General features: G+C 44.6%; 1 pseudogene; it reads left to right on the forward strand.

The window, feature by feature from the left end:
• The first annotated feature begins 19,286 nt into the window (after positions 1-19,286).
• On the forward strand, positions 19,287-20,923 carry LOC121833920 (annotated as a pseudogene).
• The last annotated feature ends 1,240 nt before the right edge of the window (positions 20,924-22,163 follow it).

Here is a 22,163-nt window from a genome sequence, read left to right on the forward strand (position 1 = left end):
ACTGCACACCCTGAGAAGTGATAGAATAAAGTGATGCAAAAGCCCGCGGACAGTGCCCAAACTAGGGGATATTTCATGGCGTTATATCTATGCCTGGTTCAAGTCTACTGAAACAACTCCTAAATTGGAAGAAAATCTATAATTTGGAGGCTGTAACAACCAAGAAAATGTAAAGACTGTGAGTGTGCAAGCAAGCTGGTGGTAGCAAGTCACGTAGCAGAACTTGAGACTATGGAACAAAAAAAGAAAAACTTTTAGCCGAAGTGACGGACACACACCATGCTTTTTCTTACCTAGAGCGTAAACACTCTCGCCCTGTTAATCTTTCCTGGGTTAACATGGCAACAATGTTTACGCATTTTCGTATTTAGGGGGGGCTCGAGTATTTGGGGATTCTGCTGTATGTTGGTGAGCCCCTTTGTGCCTGATATTATCGCCCGTGACGCCAGCGAGTGGGAAGGCGACAGACATGACTGCTCAGTAAACAGACAGTGGAGGTCATATTTTTCTGCTTGAATCGAAACTCCTTATCCTTGAGAGCGAGCGGGAAAAAGCGTAATAAGACAGTATTGGCCGTTTTACAAGAACTAGCGAGGAGTGTCGTTTGCTACTTCCGTCATATATAATCGTGATCGTCGCGAGGAAATGATTGTTGCTAGCCACATAACACTATCACGCCTGAAGACAATGCAGAATGACATCGTGATTTTTTTTTTAATAATGCATTCAACATTAATCGTTATATGTAGATCCAAAAATAGCCACGATCACATTCGCTTTTTCGTACACTGTACTCCGCCACCGCATTTTGCACGCACTCCTATGCACGCATGTTACCATATGCTATGCAGTATCGTCGAAACTAATAATCGTTAGGTAGTCGTATCTGTACTTCGATGTACTACATATAACCATCAGAATTAAATTGAGTATTTATATTTCTTTTCGGGTCTGCTTTATTGCAGTGTACCTGTGTAGTGTGGTAAAGTACGCATAATTAAAATGTTCTTTTTTTTTTGCTGCATTTCAGATTTTAATAAAGATCTAATAGGCAGGGGTAAATTATTCTCGGCAAAAAACTAGCCCTAGGCCCTACAGTTTGGCTTCCTTATTCAAACATTTATTTATCAAATTTTCCGAGGGAATACTTTAGAGCAACAACAAATACATGAAATGTTTTTGAGGGCTCAATTAGGGAATCTGATTGATTTATTTGGAAGAAGAATGAAGAATATAAATATCCGTAGCTTGATGTGATGATCCCAGTTTTGGATTTATTAAAAGAGATCTGAGACAGAGCAGGTGAAATAATAAGGACAGTGAAACGCGTGCCATCATGGTGTTTTTCGTGCTTCTGTACGTGTTCTAGAATCGCTGTAGCAATCATAAACAATTTCATTTTTTTTAGTTATTTGCATTTTTGACGCTGTTTAATTGGTTCAATTACCTCCTAGCACTCTTAGTGCCATCTGCGACTAGACTTAATTTGAACCGAAGTATTGAGCCGAATACCCAGGTAAATATTTCCGAGTTACTGGGCTGTGAAGGCATGCGCATCATCCAATATTCCGCTGAAGGGAGGTACTGGGCATGCTCAGACTTCATTGCACAGCCCAGTAGACAAAGATGGCACCGCACAGAAGGCGATTATTGGATTGGTTTATAAAGCACGAGATAGAGTAGAATAGCATTCTTAACCGATTCGAGGGCCGGACATGGTTCACAGGAAGCCTCTTGATTATCTTTTTCAATTTTCGACTGACCAGCTGCCCAAAAAGCTGCCACAGAACAATCGTCTCTGTATCCACCTCACCCATGCTATATCCTCTCTGCTGCGCTGCCACCAGAATCGCAGGGAATCGTACCATTACAGCTGCGCCACTCAAGGAAACCCTTAAGAACAGACAGTAAACACGCTCCAAACACGTCAGTCCTCGATATATTCCTGGTTCCGGGCAGGCTGGGGGTTTGGGGGTATCTAAGCGTATTTAAATCGCGAATTAAATCACGCCGATATGATGTCTTAAATCAAAACTTTTCCAAAAAGCGCTCTAGTAAACATTTCTATATCAATTGTTAGTAAATGTTTTTATAGCTTACGCATCCATTTATTTTGAATTAAAATGGTATAACTGTCGTAAACTAAACGTTTTATTAAATTGAACGCCAGAAAAAGTGATTCTTTTGATTGAAAGGCAGCGATTAGCCTTCTTTCTACCCTATACTTTGGTCGTGAATTTCTTGGTATCATATCGCAAGGAAATCAAAGCCAGAAACGAAACAAAAATCAGAGAGTATGAGTATACGCACTCGCACACACACCGAGAGAAAGAAAGAAGGAATGCATCATGCATCGGCCGTTATATTTCTTTCGTATTACACCAGCTTCGCGCCCTTTTATTGCGCCCATACCACCGCTTTGCACTCATTTAAACCAAAAGAACAACTCATTGCCGGTATATCCCACTTCCAAACTGTGCTCGAGAAGTGGCTCAGACGCTATGATTCTACGTCGTTTAAGATTTGGTGGCTGTCGTTGTTGCTTTGCACCGGCTAATGCTTCGCTTGGAGTCGACCCCAGAAACAATGACATCAGTTTCACTGTGTAAACGAAGCTGATAAAAAACGATTCGGTAACATACTTTCAATAAAAAATGATGAAAAATTTGCGCAAGTTCTTTCCACAAGTTTTGTATACCGTTTTTATCACCGAAAATTTCCTAAACTTTCTAAAATAAGGGTGATCAAGAAAAAAAGGGGAAAAGCTCCTTCTGCGGCGGACGTTAGGCACCTTAAAACTCATCCAAATTAGCTAAATAATAACTAAGTTTACTAATCAACATTTTAAATATTTCATATCAAAGTGAACAATACAAACAAATATAATTTGAATCGTGATTTGAATCATCATTTAAATCGTGATTTAAATTAGACTAGTCTTACTATGATTATCTAAGTCAAAAATTACCCGCACAAATATTCCTGAAAAACAAATTTTTTTCAGCATGTGTCTATCCTTTGATGCTTTCTGTTCCCATTTGTTTTGCGTTTATATCAATCAGCAAGCAGGAAATATTTCGATAAACGTGGACACGAGGAAGAAGAACTGCTCCTTTGAGAAAATTGTAGCGTTCAGCTTGATTTCTACTTTTCGTTCGTAAATGACGCAACATCAAGCGAAAACAAAATTTCAACGCCAAAAAAAATGGAAACGAAATTTCCTACAGCAATTAAAGCAGAAGTCAAAAGAAAAGTCAGATAAAGTTTATAAGTATATAAAAAATCAAGTTGTCTTTCTTCCAGTATGGCGAGGGCTATATAAATAAGAAACTGCTAAGTCCTTTGCTGCCTAAACTTACCTTGCAATCTCGCACAATAGTAAAACTCTCATGAATTAATTTAAATTTTTCTATTTAACGAGTTACGAAAGCAAAAAAAAATGCTTTTATTTCGCAGAACGCTTTTGGTGACCTGGGACATACATATCCCGTCAGTACTGTTAAGTTAACAAAACGAGACTGTCAGGACACCTTGTGAAACGGGGCAAAGAAATTTCTTTTTTTGGATATGCACAGAAACATCCCGCAGAGGTACATTTGCTGGATGGCCGTTATTCTTGCTTGCGCTGCACACATACCTCACATCTTCCACACTTTTCACCACACTTGTCACCAAAAACAAACCCATGAGAGTCAAGGCCAATCCTTCTTAAGCCTGCACAAACTGAGTACAAAATTTCTGCCTGCTTGAGAAATTTTCCAGCTTTTTCGCTTCCTGGGTTCCCTTTCCCTAGGGAGAACTGTCCTAGTGTGAATAGTTTCATCACAACTGTGCGCTTACAGTCAATGTAGGGAACGTTCTCACTCAACTCGCAGCAGACGACGTAGCCGTTTATGATACAGAAGTCCAGGAAACCGAAGAACAAACGGCGCCACAATTTTTTTAGATTTTCTGTCTGTTCGTTACATACTGCGCAGCCTGTGCGCCTTGTGGGTTCCCCCCGTTGAACATGTAGTCATAGAGTACAGTCCGAGAATGTGTAGTTATTCTTGAGCAATCTCGATCTGTTCTTGCAACAGTTGTGACCGCATATCAATGGTACTTGTAAATGATATGTACTGCCTTGTTATCTTCCCACAGGAAACGAGCAATTTCTGCCTGTGTAGACTTAGAGCCGTGCGCTCCTTTCGTTAGTTTCTTGTCAAGGCACAGTTCTAGGAGCTACTTTGGGTTACTTCGTATTGCGACACACGCACAAGTGTTTTCCATTTGAAGTTTTTTCATCAACAGCACGGAGGGGAAAGAGTTGGCGAAAAAAAGCGTGTAACCTTTTCGTAACATCGATGATAAAAGGTCAAACGCCACTGGTTTCCCTAACCTGAATTATGCCTGGAAATCACATGTTTCGTGTTGCTTTCCTTGATCCTCTTAAAAGGTTTGGATGACGCCGGACATGTTTCCCTAGCACTAAATCTCGTAACGACGTTCGACCGGTTTCATGGGATCGCACTGCCGCATCAAAGATCTTTTTTAGAACAACGATTATGAACTCATTGATACAGGCCTCTCTTCTGACACCATAGGCTAGTTGAATTGGTCTATTAACCCATCAATTAATGTCCTGAACTTGTAGAGGTTATCCTTGCACTGATCTGACAACAGCGCCTTGTCATTTAGGTGCAAGTTGGAGAGTATTTTGAAGAACCTTTCCTTGTGCGAATAGTGTTTGAAATTAACGAAACTCGAAGGTCTGGGGAGCCCGACCAGTACTCTCTCCAAGGCAGAAGTTGATAGCCTACTATAAGAAAGTTGGTTCCAAGGAAGCCATGCAAATCCCTTTGGGACAACTAAATATCAATGCCTTTCTGCGTGGCATGAAGATTGCTCTTAAAAGTTTTTTTGTTCCTGGAGTGGTTTGTCAAATAGAGCTAAAAAAAGACTCCGCTGCTGTTGAGCAACACCAAAATTGTTGTTCTGAAGTACCTTCATTTTTTGTGAGCTCTGGTTTTTCCGTCCCATTTTTCCTTTCACGCCACTCCTAGGGTTTGTGGTGGACGGAGAACGCCGAAGCTGTGGCCACGTTCTCTGAACTAACTGCTTCATCGAGCTCAGGGCTCGGTTCATCTGTGATGTTCAAGTCTTTTCTGTTGTCATTCGCTTCTCTTCCTCAAACTTCTTGAAGCGGCTCTTGGAGGTTTTTCGGGCCATTAGCCTTATTTGTTTTCCAGTCTGTGTCGTCAAAGTCGTACCCAATGTCAGTGTCCGCCGAATAATCGCCAAGCAGTTCCTCTAGCTGGGGCTCATCGATCTCCTCACGGCTAAGTGAGCATCCTGAATGGGGCATGCTGAAAAAAAAAAAGCGAATGTCAAAATTAATTGAAGCGCAGAAAGGCTCACTAGCAAACTGAAAGCCGACTTTAAAATAAAAAGGGATATTTGAGAGAAAGACAGAAGATATCAAAAATACAAGCGCTGAAAACCCTGCTACAGGTTCCATTTGTAGCTTGCAGTACTGACGGGAGACAAGTTCCCCCACAAAACAAATGTTCGCCTCAATAAAGCAATTGGCAGGCACGCCACTATATTTATACCCTTACTGGCCCAGAAGCTGAAAAAAAAACTGCATGAATTGCAGCTTAAAAGCGTAGCACCAAGATTACTCACATATTTTACGATTTTCTCTAAAAGAATCAAAGAGCCCGCTTGAACACGAATTCCGCCATTTTGAAACCGGACCAATACGTTTGCAGCGCCAAACGCAACATTTTGGAATTGCACCATACGCCACCAGTGTTGTTGTTAAAGCATCCTTAATGATTCAAATAAAAAGAAAAAAGAAAGGGAGAGCGATGGGTGGCTGCCCCTGTTCCTGGGTTTCATCGGCCTTGGACGCTATCTCTGCTCCAATTGCCAATGGTAGCTCTTGGCTCCGGTCCTCGCTGCTTAACGCGACCTCCCATCGCTCCTTCGTCGGGTTCGTAAATGGCACTAGGTACTGGCTGGGATCTTCTGACAGGCCTACACTACGTGATACGCATCGGCCCGATCGCACCCGCAGTGCGTGCATGCGGGTTACGGGTGGGACAAGTTCAACGTGTTGAATCTGTCCGGCATTTTTAGTGAGACCGTCTGGAGTCTGTGTCAGGTGTTCTTCTCTCGAGAGACTTTTATGCGTCAGAGGGAACCGCCGCCTGGCGAATCGAATGGCGCGCTGTCGTTTAGAGTATGATGACTCGTCGTCAACGTCGTCGCCGCGGGAGGAAGAGGCCCGTTCGTTCTGTGGCCCACGTGACCCTGCGTCCACACGACATGCACCGACTTTTGTGGATGCTTTCGAATCCGTCTTGCCGCTACTAGTCCGATGGAGCCCGCCGAAAACCCTCGACGTTCTGACTGCTATACTTTAAGCACTGTCGCCTTCATGTTGCAAGCGATGGCGAGAGATATCGTCACCTCCCCAGCGCGGGCCGCCGACTCGATTTTCTCAACCGACGCTACGCGGATCGTCTTCTCGCCACTCAATGACACCTCGGCCACTGCGGTGATTCCGTCCTGCACCCCGTGCCGAGTCCACGTACCTGTTACCGTTCCTACGATCCCACTCGCGCCCCTGGGCCTCGGATCTTGCCCTTCTCCTGTCTGTGCCTCCCTCCGAGTGCGTCTGCTGACCTTGATCTTGTTTTTGACTTCTTGAGGAAGCTCCGCGGATGGAGGGACCCGGCTCCCTTCAGCCTTCAAGTTCAGCTTCCCCAGCAGCCACCTCCTGTTGGCCCTCACGTCCAGCCGCTCGAGCTGCTCGGCAATCTGTGCGTCTCTCACTTCGTCGAAGGTGTTCCGCGCACCCATCTCAACGAGTTCCCAGCTCCATGCCACCAGTGTACCGACAGAGTTTTGCAGCACAATGAAGGAAGTTCGATGAAGGAAAAAAACCAAACGTCTTGGATACAGTTGTGTCCCGCCAGGCGGGAAATGGTTTAAACTCTTTATTCACAGCAAACATTTTGTTTTCGAATTGTTATTGCTGATTGAAGGAATCGATCAATTAATCTATCATGTTTAAAATTAGATCTATTTTAGCTACAATTATATAAAGTAAGTTAATCTGACTTAAATCAAATAAATATATTTTATTTTATATTTTTTAATCGTGACTTTGCTCCACCCTGGCACTGATAGTCATATGGTTCCAATTAGAAATCTCCTGAGCATCATCAGAAACCACCGTATTATCCAAACTATAGTTCCCGTACAATACATGTTTAAGAGTTGAAATTTAAGCCGGTACGGAAAATGATTGAGTACGGACTACAGAGGATTTTTTTTTTCTAGGTTGTTTATTATGAAAAGACATGACGGATTTTGTGAATGACAGATAATGTTAGCGATGAATGCCGTATAATAACACATTCATTGTAAGCTAATAAAGCGTTAGTCAAGGTGCACTGTGTGTGATAATTTTTGCGGTCGCAGTAGGCGACAGGTGCGGACGAGAGTCACTGAATATTCCAAGAGTAGCGAATTTCATTCAGTCCACTTACCGGAAGTCAGTCCCGCAGACTCCAGTTCGGATTGACTGGTTTAGTTTTGGGATAGTTTCCACGTTTCCGCGGGTACGTCGGGTCCGCACGGGTAGACGCTCAGGGCATCGATGTGTTAGGAGCTAACAAAACGTGCATATCATTTCTCAGTTTTTTCTTTTATTTAATAGCTGCCAATGTGATTCGCCAAAGAAGTCAGACAGCACGTTTGCTCGCTTTGGTGGCGCTGAATACGTGCTTCAAACTCTACGCCCCAGACGCTAGGCCCAACACTCGACTTTGATGTGTTTTGAGGCGAGAGAGAAAGGGAGAGGGCGAGGCGAGACTGAAAAGAGGTTGTCCTGCTCCACTAGGAACGAAGGAAAAAACTTTAATAAAAACAAACCACTGTTGCCAAGTGCCAGGAAAGTGGATTGAAGAGTCCGCACGAGAACGAACGCGCTTGCGCACAGGCAACGCCATATTGGGGAAGAGTTGGAGCATGACTTCTGCGCCGCCTATTAAATCGATTTATTTAACAAAAGATACAGGCCAACTCAATTTTGACGCTTTCTTAGGCTTCGATTTCTAATCGGAGCTCAACTTTACGCCAGTGGGCGTACCCTACCCCCCCCCCCCCCCCCTTCCTGGGTAGCAGAGGAGCGCAACGCACGTGCGCCACATTTCCCTCCTACGAGGAAGGCGAGCCGGCACCTTTGCGCCTCGGCCACATGGAATGAGGACCGCTGGCGCAGAAATAGAAAACAGAAACTTGGAAACGCGCCAACCCTACGCGTTATTTCTGTTCTTGTTTTGTTTTGTTTTCTATCGCCTTGGCATGCTATAATTTTCTTCTTGTTTTCTTTTTTCTAAAACGCGTTGATTTAGCTGCTTTTGGTGAGGCTCGGCAAGTTTATCTTTACAATTATTAGTTTCATATCATTATATCAAAGGCTGATTTGTATATTTTAGTTCATTATTTCGCTCGTAAGTTTTTATTTTTTTTTTCAATTTTGGCCGTCTAACGTGGCTTACAGCTTGTTCCTGGAGATTAACTTTTTCTCTAACACCTATTTCTAGTGAGTTTTGAAAATCTTCGCTAAAACAGCCGGTATGTGTACTCAAAAGTAGCTTACGTTTTCACTGCGTGAGGTATTGCAGCAACATTTCTTTTTACTCCAATAAAAATGTGTTTGTTTTTTTACAATGGAGAAACCTACAAATCATAGTTGTTTGAATAAAATGTGCACTTTAAAATAATTTATTTCAAATAAATATGTTTCTACTCTGTTTTAGTGATCTGCTGGGTTGAAGGATCAATCTTTCTTGTTAAAAAGCATGTAAACGTAAAACGTCGTTCGTTTCTTCTTTTCTGTTATTTAAATTATTAAATTTAGTTTCAATCACATGAACATACTTTCAAATAGATCAACTGATTACTTATGCTTTACTACACCTGGTTTTAGGACACATACTGCTGAAACTTGTAATTTGTTGGAACGTTCCGCATTGCAACGTAAAACAAATTCTGCAGAAAAAACGATCTGGAATGCACAAGTTGCAACCACTTGAGAAACAAAAAACCACGAAGACTCACGTGGGTACATTATGGCGAAAAACGCAGCAGCCCCTGGTTCTCACTTTTTTATTGCATAAATATTTACAGTGAGCATGCTTCCGTAATTATATTCATACACCCGGGAATTACTTTTAAGGTGTTCTTTTAGATTTTGTCGAGAAGTCAGCCACGCTTGGCACTTTTCGCTCGTCTGGCACGCACTTTTCAATTTTATAAAAATTTGGAGAGTTAATGTAGACTATACAAGCTCCAGAATTTAAAAAGGAACCCCTGCAAACGTATCAAGATTACCCCCCCCCCCAAAAAAAAAAAGAAGAAAAAAGTGTCATTGAGTTGGAGCTTGTGTTTTTCTGTCGGCACCGAACGAATACATAATATTTTTTCCTGGTATCTGCCGCAGCACGTACTGCCCAATGGTGAGATCGCAACAACGGATGAAAACCAGGATCTTTGTGTTATGTCGTTTACAAATTAAGGTCATTTGAGTATCATGGGAACGAGGCTTTGTTTTACACCAGCCATACTTTCAGCTAAAAGAGAGAAATCTCGAGCTTGACAGTGAATGCCATAGATGCAGGTGAAATCTTTCTGGAGCCGCAAAACACCAGCTTTTCGACAATCCAATTAGTGATCGTAACAAAAGCGAAAAAGTAGCACTTCAAGAAGGTCACTTCTGTGACAATTCCCTCTGAAGCCGACAAATACTCAGTAGAAAAGTGAACCTTGAGAACGTTTGCACTAGCTGCTGGAGGAGCCCCCTCCAGCGTTTCCAGGCAAACTACCAAGAAACAAAATCCTCCTTACAATACCCAAGGGCAAAAATAAAAACAAGCATCCGCTCCGCACAAACCCAAACGAGTCAGTGAACCTACTCGCTGAAACGGCGAAGCGCGAAAGCAGATCAAGCATTCCGTCCTCCCGTGCGTAGGATAAAAAAAGAGTTCAAAGTCTGGCTTCATCGCCACTGCGGCGCTTTTTTCAATTACCCAAACTGAATATATTTTCTAAATACCTTGGTTTTAGTCTTTCCGGCACGCTACTTATCATCTGTTTATTAAAAATAGCAATTGAGCAAACGCTAAAATAAACAAGCCCCCCCCAATCATATTTTCCATCAGTCTTCATTTAGGTTCCCTGAGATGCTGTGTGTGCTGCAAATCGAGCAGGCAGTCTAAAAAACAGTATTTCGGTCATTTTATTCTAAAGTGCAGGCGTCCGCTTAACCAGCCTTCATTTGACACCATTAAGGTGCTTTTAACCCGTCAGTAAAATGCTATTCTGCCGCCTTACTTGCCCTTATTCCAACATCTGTTGCCTGTAGAGCATCAAAGTTTCTCACGCCGAATTTAAAACTTCAATAACTTCGCAAAAACGCACTTAATGTTACTTAATGTTCGTGTAACTAGTTAAGTCATTTGTCGAAACGTGTTGAACCAAATTTGAGCCTAATCAGTGGCTATCAAAATTTCGCCGTAGCCTTTTTGCTGCTTCACGACTCAAGAGTTCCCTATCGCAAATTCCCCACGTCGACTAGTCCAAAAAAGCTGGTGAAGACGTCTTGAACGTTTCGGGAGAAACGGGTTTTGCCGATAGTAATTCTGCACCTGCCTCAAAACTCCAAAGTGTTAAGAATGCACTCACTAGTGTCGAATCCCTATCACATTGTTCATTTGACGATTTCCGAATTTCAACGTTCTTAATCACCTTCGGCTATCTGATTTCTCCAATCCGGGTAATAACTCGACCGGTGGGATTACATCTTCTCCGTACTTAAACCCTAGAAGTAGTACACCCTGACCACTGAATCCTATTCAATGAGTTGATTTCCGTCAAACACTTGCTGGTCTCCAGTATGCATCTACAATGTACGGCGGAAGGACTACAGACGCAAGGTCAACTGAATAGGGTAGAGTCGCAAGGCCCTCATCATTTAATCCTATTCCTTGGCAGCGATCTTTCCCCGGTTAAGTAAAGACAAACGCCGATGTTGCTTTTTTGGAAACTACCATCAAATCACTCTTAGCGGCATTTATTTCAAATGAAGGCTTTTGAAGTTTTCTAAGTGGAAGTAAAGTGTAGTATTCAGAGTGCTCGTGGGCATGCAGCAGAAAGCGCTAGACCATGAAATGCCAAAAAAAAACGTTGTCCAAGAAGAAATGTGGCAAGCAGTTTATTTCACGTTATTGGTGTCAGATGTACACATGGCGAAGTATCCTCGCAGAAAAGGCCAAATGTAAGAGGGCGAATATAGGGAAATTGTGGGACTTCAGAATAAAGGTCAATATAACGATATATCGCACACTCTATATAAACTTATTGATACAATTCGTGGAAACTAAAATGGGTTAAACAGCCAACAAATGTGACGGGTCATGTGCCACCTCAAACAAATTGTGGTAACTATGAGCAACCCAATCTTTTTTTTTTTCAGTGATCCCCCTCTTCATTAAATCATTACTGACTCGGATGTCTTTCACACACCAACCAATCAGTGGACGGGAGGCGCCCTGAGAGACCACGCCCACCGTTGCACACTGTCCGTGGGACTAGACATGTTCAGGTATAGGTAAAGTTTGACGTGCTTAAAAAGAACTTCTACAAACAAAGCCGCTAGACTGAGGAAGAATCCGAACAAGTAAAAGTATGCATACTCGTCCAAAGTTCGCATCCTGTCTTTGGCATCCGTGCTACCGGACTGTGGAGGGTCTTGCCAGGCCTCCTTCCGCCACTCGTAGTCTATTAAACCCGCCTGCGTAATTATCCGAGCCAGAAAAACGAGTTCCCGCGTGTAAGGAAAATTCTTGGCAGCGAGCACCGCCTGGCAAGAATAACTAATGGACTCACTCGAGGCGAACAACCCATGCGCAGAAGCCAGGCGCAAATCGCTGACACCCAATACTCCATCGATAAATACGTGGCTCCCCCGGCTGGCGAGATTGTAGCACTGTGTTCCGTCCAGATCGCCTATGCAGGTACCCGGAAACTCGTTCAGGGCGTCGTTTAGGGAGACGGCGAGGGAATCGCCACAAGCTGCGATGTACTTGTGCCCGAAGTCGTTTTCTCTTACGCAGGGCAGGATCTGCCTTGATTTGACTAGCTTCGTCAACTGTGGGATTGTGTCGACGCTGCTCGAGACGGCCGGAATAGTTGATTCGGAGGTTAGTGCCGACTGGATGTATGCGCATATGGTAGTCATAGCTACGAGCCAAAGCAGGCAAAGATGTGCCGTGTTAGGATACGTGTGCAACGCCGGCGGCATGAACGATTTCCCAGTCACCGCCGAAATGAGAAAGAGAGACACGACGCCTACCTTGGCGCGCTGACCAAGGAACCGGCATTCAACTACATGATACATGACCACAACAAGAGCGCCCAAAAGTAAGAATGCTACGAGAACTTCTAAATTGATAGCACTGAAGCCTGGCATCGAATGCGCAAGACTGAAAAATCTAATGTTCACGCATTCGGTGACGGCGCTTACGAAAATATAGCGGTGCCTTTGATGGGCCTCCATTGGGCCAGAGACAACAATGTCCAAGTTTTTGCGCATAAGGTCCAAGCTGACCTGATCCGGTGTGGCGTTGTCCATGACATATTGCCGACGCAAAACTGTTATATTTAGTGAATGGATCGCTTTCATCACGCCGACCATAGCTGGATAGTTATAGTTTCCGGATGGAAAGATTCCATCAGGAGTCATTAGTTTATCTGCAATCCGGAAGGTTTTACCGCGTAGAAACGACAACCCACTCATAGCTTTACGAGGAAACAAATCGCATATATCGGATGTTCTTTGCGTGCAGTTCCGGTGTTCGATACTGGACACAACTATGTCTGTGAAACCTCTTACCACACCCACGGAACACGCGGATTCTTGAAGATCTTCGTATGGTAGTGTTTCGTCACCCTCCAGAAAAAACAACCACTTCACCAACGGCGTGAATATTACGTCACGCTTGATGCGTTCCAGTATGGCGTTTCTCGCTGATGTCGATGACCACGGAACAATCACCGCCACCTTTGTGTCTTCCTCCGATGATTTCTTGAGCAGTTGCATCTCGCGATCCTGGAACTGTGTCCAGACCTCGACCAAGAGGCCAGTCCTGCGTGTCCACGACAGAACCTTGTCCTCGCGGTCGCTTGCGGCGCTCAACGAGCTAGAAAGTCGCAAAATTATTGTTCGAACTCGCGCATTTTTAAGAGAGTCGAAGAGGTGACACACGTTCGACGATTTTCCCCGTGCCAATGAGTGCGTGAGAACGGTCACTGTGAACAAAATAAGGACGCCGTACTTCATGCTGAAACTTGTCAAGTTTTGACCGTTCTTCTCGCCTGTTTCCAGAAAAAAAATTCAAAACACTGCTCGACACAAGACGGCTACAAAACTTGTTTCCGAACAAGTCAAATCTTGCGCGCCTCCTGTTGCCGTACCAAAACGTATTCTATTTGAAACAGACCACAACCCAACCATGCCGTGCTGTTGTCGCTTCCGTTTGAGTCTAATTATTAGGAAGCGACAACACGAAAAAGTGATCAACAATACCAGGTATTCGATATTGTTACTTAGCAAGTCTCTGTGGAAACAAAACAAGCTCCGGGTTGACATCAATAAGTTCTTTCCCCGGACGACATTTGGCGAGTAAGGTGGGTTAATTCTTCTGGATCGTTATATTTACGTTTATCCTCGATAACTAAGGTGCGCAAACGAATGATATTGGGCTAGTGTTTGAGTAAAGAAACATCGTTTAGTGAGGAACAAGAAAACTAGCTGAGAGTAGGGAAATGTGGTTCTTTCTTTGATACTTCGGAAATGAGAAGCAATTGTTTCCTTTTTTTATAGTGACTGGTATGATGAGAACGGCAGAGGGGCGTTTCAATTGTTCTGCTTTCAGCGGCTGCTTTTCTTTTTATTTCAATACCATTATGAAGGCCCGGGAGCCTCGGGTGGACACGCACAGCCAAAGGACTGCGAGGGGATGAAAGCGCATGCTGGAGGTAGGTGCGTTGAAAAAAGACGCCCTGCCATTCCGGTCCTGTTAGTAACTACAATTCATTAAATTATTGAATAAAGCAAGATATTTTACAATACATCGTTTATTTTTTTCTAAAGTGCGCGCCATCTAGGCGATCTTTTAGGTGCTGTGCCAATTGTCTAGGTCCGCTATTGTTTGGGGCCTGCACTCTGAGCAAGGACTGGACACGAGCGCAGCAGTATCGTTCGGCGAGGACTCGGAACCTCTCACACAATTTGCACTAAAGGATTGGCGACCGAGCACTGCGTAGCCCGTTGTTTTACGCTCGGCAGCCGTCAATCCGTGAATAGTGGGGTTCGAGTTCGTGATGAATTCACGCTATGACGGAAATGAGCGAACTCCAACAAAAGCTTTCTTGGGTTTCCCTTCACTTCCTGCGCCGGTGCTGAAAAGAGTAGGGTGGTGTACTTCCGGTTGTATCTCAGTTCACGTACCGGAGTTATACTGCCATACACTTTCCTGCACCGGAGCAGGAGGTGCAGGTAAATCTAACCATGCGAATGTACGGTGCACACACATCAGTGACTGCCGATCAGACATGGAAGTAATCAGTCACTACTAACAGAAGTAATTGTAGACCGTTATTTTATTTTAATTTAGTAATTCGTACATTAATTTTGTGGGAATTTCCTTGCTGCTACCCGTCTCGGAGAATGACACAGCACACCGGTTCAACATCACGAAGATATGTAATGGTAGTTTTCCTCCGCGCAGCGATCAAAAAAACTCCACGCTTATGCTGGGACGGCCCTCTATCAGTGGCGGAGCGTCGCTCGCGTGGCTAGTTGCCCTTGGAGCCCTCGCGGTGAAGGGGACCACTGACGATTCTCGGAGGAGCAACCTGGGTTAAACGCTTTAAATCAGCAGGTTGCCCGCACATCTCACCCCTTCCAAAAACAAAAATAGGGGACGTCTTAGAAGGTCGTGGGGGACCTTACCTCTGGGTCAGCAAGGATCTTGGCAGATGGGCGTGTACGGGTGCGACGTCAGTACTCCCGGAAAAGATGCGGCTGTGGAGGGTCTGATGATGGAAACTGCGTTGCCGCCGTCTTGCAAGAGGAACTAGAAATTAAAAACAACATACGCCCTGGCGTGGCAGGAATAAGTGACCGCGAACACGAAAGATTCCTGCCCCACTGTGCAGACGGGAGCACGGCTACTGTCTCTTCTCACCCCAAACAAACGAAGAGTGCCTGACCATAATGCACTTAAAGCTCGTGTTACTTTCCGTCGTCTTTACCGCCGTCTCAAATTGTATCGCGGCAAAGACGGTATGGAATCTTCCAAAAGGTGATTGATTTGGATCCTCGCCCTCTGGTACCTGCGACACATCTACCTCCTCGGGTTCATAGAAACATTTAGGTCGGCGACACGAATAGACGCGCATGCTTACCAGATTCACAATGCACCAGCTCAGAAGGAAGGTTGCAGACCTTCTTACTAACACGGTAGAGGCCATGTCATCTCTTTGCTAAAGAGGCCTGAAGCCTCTAGCAGCATTACTCAACGGTTTAGTTCGCCTCAGCACCAGATCTCCTAAACTGAACTGCAAATATCTCCTCCCTTTTTTGTATTGGTTTGCCTGCAGCGGTCTTGAGACGCCGAGGCTCTTTCGAACCTTACGCGGGATCTGCGTAAAACGCTTACGGAGATGTTCTACGAACTGCGTGGCAGTGCGCTGCATGCTTGCAGGATCTGTGCAAGGGCCTTTCTCCAGGGGAAACAAGAGCTTTTACCCAAAGTTAAGTTCAGCGGGACTAAAACCTGTGGACCGGTTAAATGCTGTGCGGATAGCAAATGCCGTTTTCTTTCAATTTTTGCGTCCCAGTCGTTGTGTCGCTCTATATGCGCTACAAACATCATATTCAGGTTACGGTTTACTCTTTCCGTGATATTCACCTGTGGATGGTACGACGAAGTTCATTTGGGACGTATCCCTAGCCCCTTAGACTGAAAAAATAAGAAGCGTCGTCTTTAATAAGCGTTGCGACAAAACCGAAGAGCGCGAACGTTTCAAGAAGACAGTCACAGATTTTCCTAGAGTTCAATTTCGAACACTTCGTGAATTTATCAGTCACTACTACCAAATATTTCTTGCCGCATTGGCTACCGGCAAAGGGCCCGACAACGACACAGGCAGAACACTCCCATGGGTACTTGCTTTCGACCGACTTCATTAAACCTGGTGTTTGGCCATCTCGGGGTTTCGCCCTCTGACAAACCGTGCAGCTACGTGTGTACCTCATTACATCCTGCCTCATGGCTGGCCAAGTTGCAATTTGGGATAACAGTTTGTAAGTTTGGTTCCCAGTCCTGCTGCCTGCCAAGGCGGGATCATACATATATCCTATAAATGACTTACGCAGTTTGCGTGGTACTACCTTTCGGAATGGCCGTCCGCTGGATGCATCGTCCACCTGGGGGCTATACAATGCCCCTCAGATTTAACGCCGCCAATCGGTTACGTAAATATTGATCTATCGCATGCTATTCAAAGATAAACTGGTCACTGCAACTGCTGGAATACCTCCCCCTGGTTGGGTTTTCATCGAGGACGCAAATATTCACCAACTAGTTCGACCACTGGGTTCAGGAATAGCTTCAAAAGGGAAGAAACCACACTATCTTGTGGTAGCGTTAAGTTTGGCGCGCACCGTACCTCAGCAGGATAAAATGTCGCTGCTTTGCAGGTATGAGCCCAAGTATTCCGGATTCCCAGCGTCGACTTCGTTTTCTTCTGCCAGCTGATTATTCGCCTTCTGACAAAGTCCATCGGTCAGCTGGACCTCCCGGAGCTCCTCTCTACTCACCAGGGTTGCCCACCGCGAATCTGGTGTGATGGACGCCGCATTGCCCAGAGCCACCAAGTTCGGATCCACGTGCATTTTCTGCCCGAGGAGTTGAGCACGCGACACCGCATTTGCAACGTAGTTAACCACTCCATGCTTGTATTCGATTTTGCACTTCTAGCGCTGGGGCGAAACGGCCCATCGAGCGAGTTTTCCTGCAGGGTTTTGAAGCCCTTTGAGCCAGTAGAGAGCCATGGGGTTAGTTCAAATGCAATCGAAGCCGTCAAGGTTCATGTCAAACTTCTTAAGGGGACCATAAAACAATTTTGAAATCAAACTACACCCACTGCACGTAGTAAAATGTGTGAAAATAAACCAAAAAACAAAAAAATAGAGCCAAAAAATTCATCGCTATAAAACTTTTAAAAGAAAACCAGACATTTTTGCACCTTCGCTCCTTTGAAATCTCTCTCCCTTGTACTGCGATGCATCCGTGGAACCGCTGCATGTCAGCCAAATACACGTCGCTTATTGGGTAAGAGCCTACCCCTCCATCACCGCTATCATAAACAATAAACAGCCGACGAATGTTCCCTAAAGGGTTTGTTAAATATTCGCCAGATCCACATTTAGTAGAATAATTACAGATGGGACAAAAATTGGCCGAATTCGATTATACTCAGAGCCATGCGCCATCTATCGTGTGGTAAACGAAGCAAGAGAAAGGCCCGACTGCGCCTGCGCAGTCAACCCACGAGCGTCGTCTTCTGAACGGATTTGCTCCTGGTCGCGCTATCTTCGCAGAGCAGACTTTCCTTTTCTGGCTGCTCGAGTAGTGCTTACATTGTTTGTGATCAATCGCTCGGTGCTTATGCTGAAAGGCTGCAGTGTACCGAAGTGCCCGAATTACTGTTTCAGCAGTCCGGTGGTAAAAGAGAAACAGTTGCAGTTTCACCACTTGCCACTCGATGAAACATATCGAGGCACTTGGTACAGGCTCATAGGTTTGAGTGACCCAGGGTCTAAGGTCATTCGTGTATACTCCGAACATTTTGACACCAAGCGTCATTATAGTGTCACGAATGCCGATTGATGAGGCAAAGATAACTGAAGAAAATAAACGTTTAATGGGGCGAACTTGTTCCCAAACCAAAAAAAGGAAACAGAAGAAAACACCAGAGCGTTGCAGGCGTCGATGTCGGCGAAACCACAGGATCGAGTGCTGGGGCGAGACTGACTGTAACTCGCCATGCGAAGCCCCTCATGTACACGCGTGGGCCTCTGGAACAATCGGCAGAGAAAGTTCAACGCGTAGAACATTCGGGCCTGGAACAAGCAACATGATTCTCGAATTTTCCAGAACACTAAATCACAGGAATAAACAAAAGACACGTCGCTCCCAGGGATCTAACCCTGGCTTTCCACGTGGGAGACAAGCGCGATAACCATTAGGCCACGCGCGCGCTGCCTGCTTGGCCAGCTGCGCGCGCGGCTGGCTAACATTCACAGGGCTCTTCGCGAAAGCGGGCAGGTGTCAAAATCCCTCCGCCTGAAACTCGACACGATTCCGACGCTTCGGCTACCGTCGCCCCCCGAACAGGAGAGTGTTGCCAAGCGTCAAAGGATCATGGTGAGTCACGTCGCGAGCATCAAACAAATTTCACCATGTAGAAAATAACGAGTGTGTTAAGTGTAGACAACTCCTATGCTAACGAACAGTACAATCTGCATGTGCTAAATTAATGTCGAGCCACTGCGAACGCGCCACCTCGGAAAGGAACTGAAGGACGCGCCTTGGTGCTGCAATCTGACAAATTTCTGTGGGTATGCAATCAATGCTACGACTCAAAGCTACGGCTCGCACACATACGTCGAGTGTTGATCATTGCTGAGCAACAACATGCTCTTTCCTTCCGCTAAAGTCCCGCAGAATGTTTCTCTCGATGAACTACCTGCACGAACTCGAGACTTTTGAAGACAAATGTGAATGCGCAAATAATTATTTGGGGGAAGGCTCAAACAGCGGGGCTGTTGGTCTGCCTCTAGTGGAAGACGAGTCCTGGTGTAGACGATAAATGAAATTGAATCTTTGGGGTACTACTATTTTTCTTTTGTTTCTACATTCGTCCAAATGCGGTGCCACACCAATGAACATTTATTATGAACTAGAATCATTAAACTTAAGGCAGGAACGACTAAATAAGAATAAACAAGCTGCTTTTTAGACTTTGACGAATATGTGACATGTCACTTGACTCTACGGAAACTTAGGGACTCACTGACTTTATTTTAAATTTTACTCAAGATTTAAATTTATAGATTATGGTGACTTAATCTACTAGATATATGTCAACTTCCAGAATGTAAAATGTGGTACATTTTCTTTTACCAGGGCGATCATCCAGTATCGGCGAAGAAAGCCCTTATGGAGAGCGCCCCTGTTCAAGGGTGCTGCTGCTGCGTTGCCGGGAAAGCCGCAGCGGACACTATATATCACTTCGTACAAGAGAGGCCAGCAACACACGACGTAGCTCTGCGAGTTGATATGCGAGGCAAGGCAGCTATGAGGGATTCATCTTTGCAAGCTTCAGCGGCGACTTAACAAGCAGCTACACACATCCAAGGTTCTTTGCTTGGTCAAACGGCAGTTGGTAAGCATTCTAGAAAACATCACCTTTCGCTCTCTAGCCATACAGTTGCACTCGGAAAATACCTGTATCCAATGAGTCTATATGATTTATTTCTGGAATGCTTTTGTTGGTAGTCACTGTCATATACGAAGGCCCAATCCTCGGGGGATACAGAACACAATGTATAGTTAGTAAACCTTTCTTTGTGCCATTGCGCATTCTCTTTGCCTGGAGACACTAAACTGAGATGTAATATTTGTTTGTGTTTTGCCTGTGGTCAGGCACGCAGTTCAGCTTCCAGCGGGCCTAGGCTGCGAAGACCTACGTGGTGCTAACGGAGAGCTGGGTTCTTTCCTTCCCCGTGCTTCCCACCCCCTCACCGTTCTCACCAGCTTCAGTTGTGCAACTGCCCGTCGCTTCCCTTTTTGAAGAAGATCTAGATCGCGGCCAAGAAAAGGATGAAGACTGGAGCCCACTCAGCGAGCAGTCGGAAGACATGTGTTCAAAGTATGGGTGCCTCCCTTTCTTTTTTTTATGGGCACAGTTAAAGGAAATATTAAAGCGGCAAACATTAGTATCTCTGTCTTTGAGACAATCCCACACTCTGTGCATGTTTATGTGAAAGAGAAAATTATCTTTTCTACCCGATTTTTTTGCAAACAACAATACCCTATATATGCTTTCGCATCCAACCATATTGGGAACTACCACTGTTTTCAGCTCGACCTCCCAGCTCGACCTCGTTCACAGACTATCGTTTTTTGTTCGCATGTCACAACTGGGCGGCACTGTATCAAGCTACACACTGACCTAAATTTTAGTCTTGTCTTGTTTTCTGTAGTTGTTTGTGGCCTTCCAGGGCTCTATGCATCTGTTGTAATAGGTTCTTTTTTCTGGCCTTTTTATTTTTGATAAAGTACAAAACAACGAATACATTTGGGTGTCCTGTAATCATATATCAATCTATACTTCTTCTACGAATGAAACCATAGAATCCGGGCTGCCCCTGTGGCATGAGAAAAAATATGTTGTCTTCGAAAGCTTGCTACTGTAACTCTTCACCATCTGCCGAACATACCTTATGAAGGGCGAGCCCAGCCTAACTGTGAAAGGCACCCTGGTTAAGGCGGAGACCATCTGCAAAGACACACGCTACCATTTCTGGAGCAGTCAGCCAGTCATCAAGAGCGAGGCTGACGGGAGCTTGCTTCTGTCCACACCAATCTCCTTTTCTAGTGCCAGCCCAACACCCAAATTACATGTGCTACAGCTAATAAATGTCCAATTCACGGCGCTGTGGATGTATTTCAACTATCAGACGAAATTTATCATCCCCACTGTAGAGAAGGTGATAATTAAACCAAACAACTGTTAAGGTAAATACAGCGCAGAAAAGGACGAAGACTGAGAAAAGCACACAGGAGGAGCGCCAAACTGACTGTATTTTTATTTAAACAAAAAACGGGTTATGCGAAAAACCTTCGAAAAGCAAAATAAGATGTCAAAGATGACTTCAATGTTCACAGATTTTAATGAAATCAATTTGTCGATAAAATCATTATTTAAACTTGTTTTACACATGTGAACAGAAACGTCCCCTTGGACAGTTCATTTAGCTTCTTTGTTGGTTTATTTCTTTAGGTGTTTTTCAGTACAAATTCCGTCACTCGATCAGAGCTCGTCCTGTGATCTTCTTTCAGTCTTCGCTCTTCTGTGCACAGTATTTACCTCAATTATTCATGAACCAACTCGCCTGCATCTCCACTTTACTTTCAATGCCATTTACTGTCCCAATGAGTTGAAAAATTTTAATATGGATTGTTATAGCATAAGTGTGCAACATATGTTCTTAGCTTCATTATCAGGTATGGGCACCAGGATGAGCTGTAGGAGCCGCTAAAAAACAGTCCTCTCGACTTGAGTGGGGATGGAAGATGCGACTCCCCAGGCTTTTCCGCGAAGTACCTCACGTACTCCACCTATGTTCCTCAAATCAACAACATCTTGCACTGTGAACAAGTCCAGGTTGGCGAAGTAAGACAGAATGATGATTGTGATGTTGTAGAAGTCAATGTTAATACTTGTGGCTTGCGATACGACCGAAATAACTTGTTTTTTCATCAGTATATTTTATGCCAGGAGTGTCAACTCCCGCTTCCCCTGTCAGAACTAGGAGGCAATAAGTACGGGTGTGTGACCGCATCTCTGTAATACACAAATGGGTAACCTCTTAATGCTCTTGCAAGAAGTCACTTGTTAATAGCGAACAGCCAAGGAACCCACTGCGCACTCTCGGAAGTGATAGAATAAAGTGATGCAAAAGCCTGCGGACTTGGTAAATAGTGCCCAAACAAGGGGGTATTTCATGGCTCTGTATTTATGTCTGGTTTAGATCTACTGAAACAAATTCGAGATTGGAAGAAGATTTATAATTTGGAGGCTGTAACAACCAAGAAAATGTAAAGACTATGACTGCTGCAGGCAAGCTGGTGGTAGCTAATCATAAAGCAGCACTTCAGACTATAGAACAGAAAAGGAAAAACGTTTAGCCGAGGTAACAGACACACGCCATGCTTTTTCTTACCTAGAGCGTAAACACTCTCGCCCTGTTAATC

This window comes from Ixodes scapularis, unplaced genomic scaffold (genome assembly GCF_016920785.2).
Source record: "Ixodes scapularis isolate PalLabHiFi unplaced genomic scaffold, ASM1692078v2 ptg000060l_1___fragment_1__unscaffolded, whole genome shotgun sequence".
In the NCBI taxonomy this organism is placed as follows: Eukaryota; Metazoa; Arthropoda; class Arachnida; order Ixodida; family Ixodidae; genus Ixodes; species Ixodes scapularis.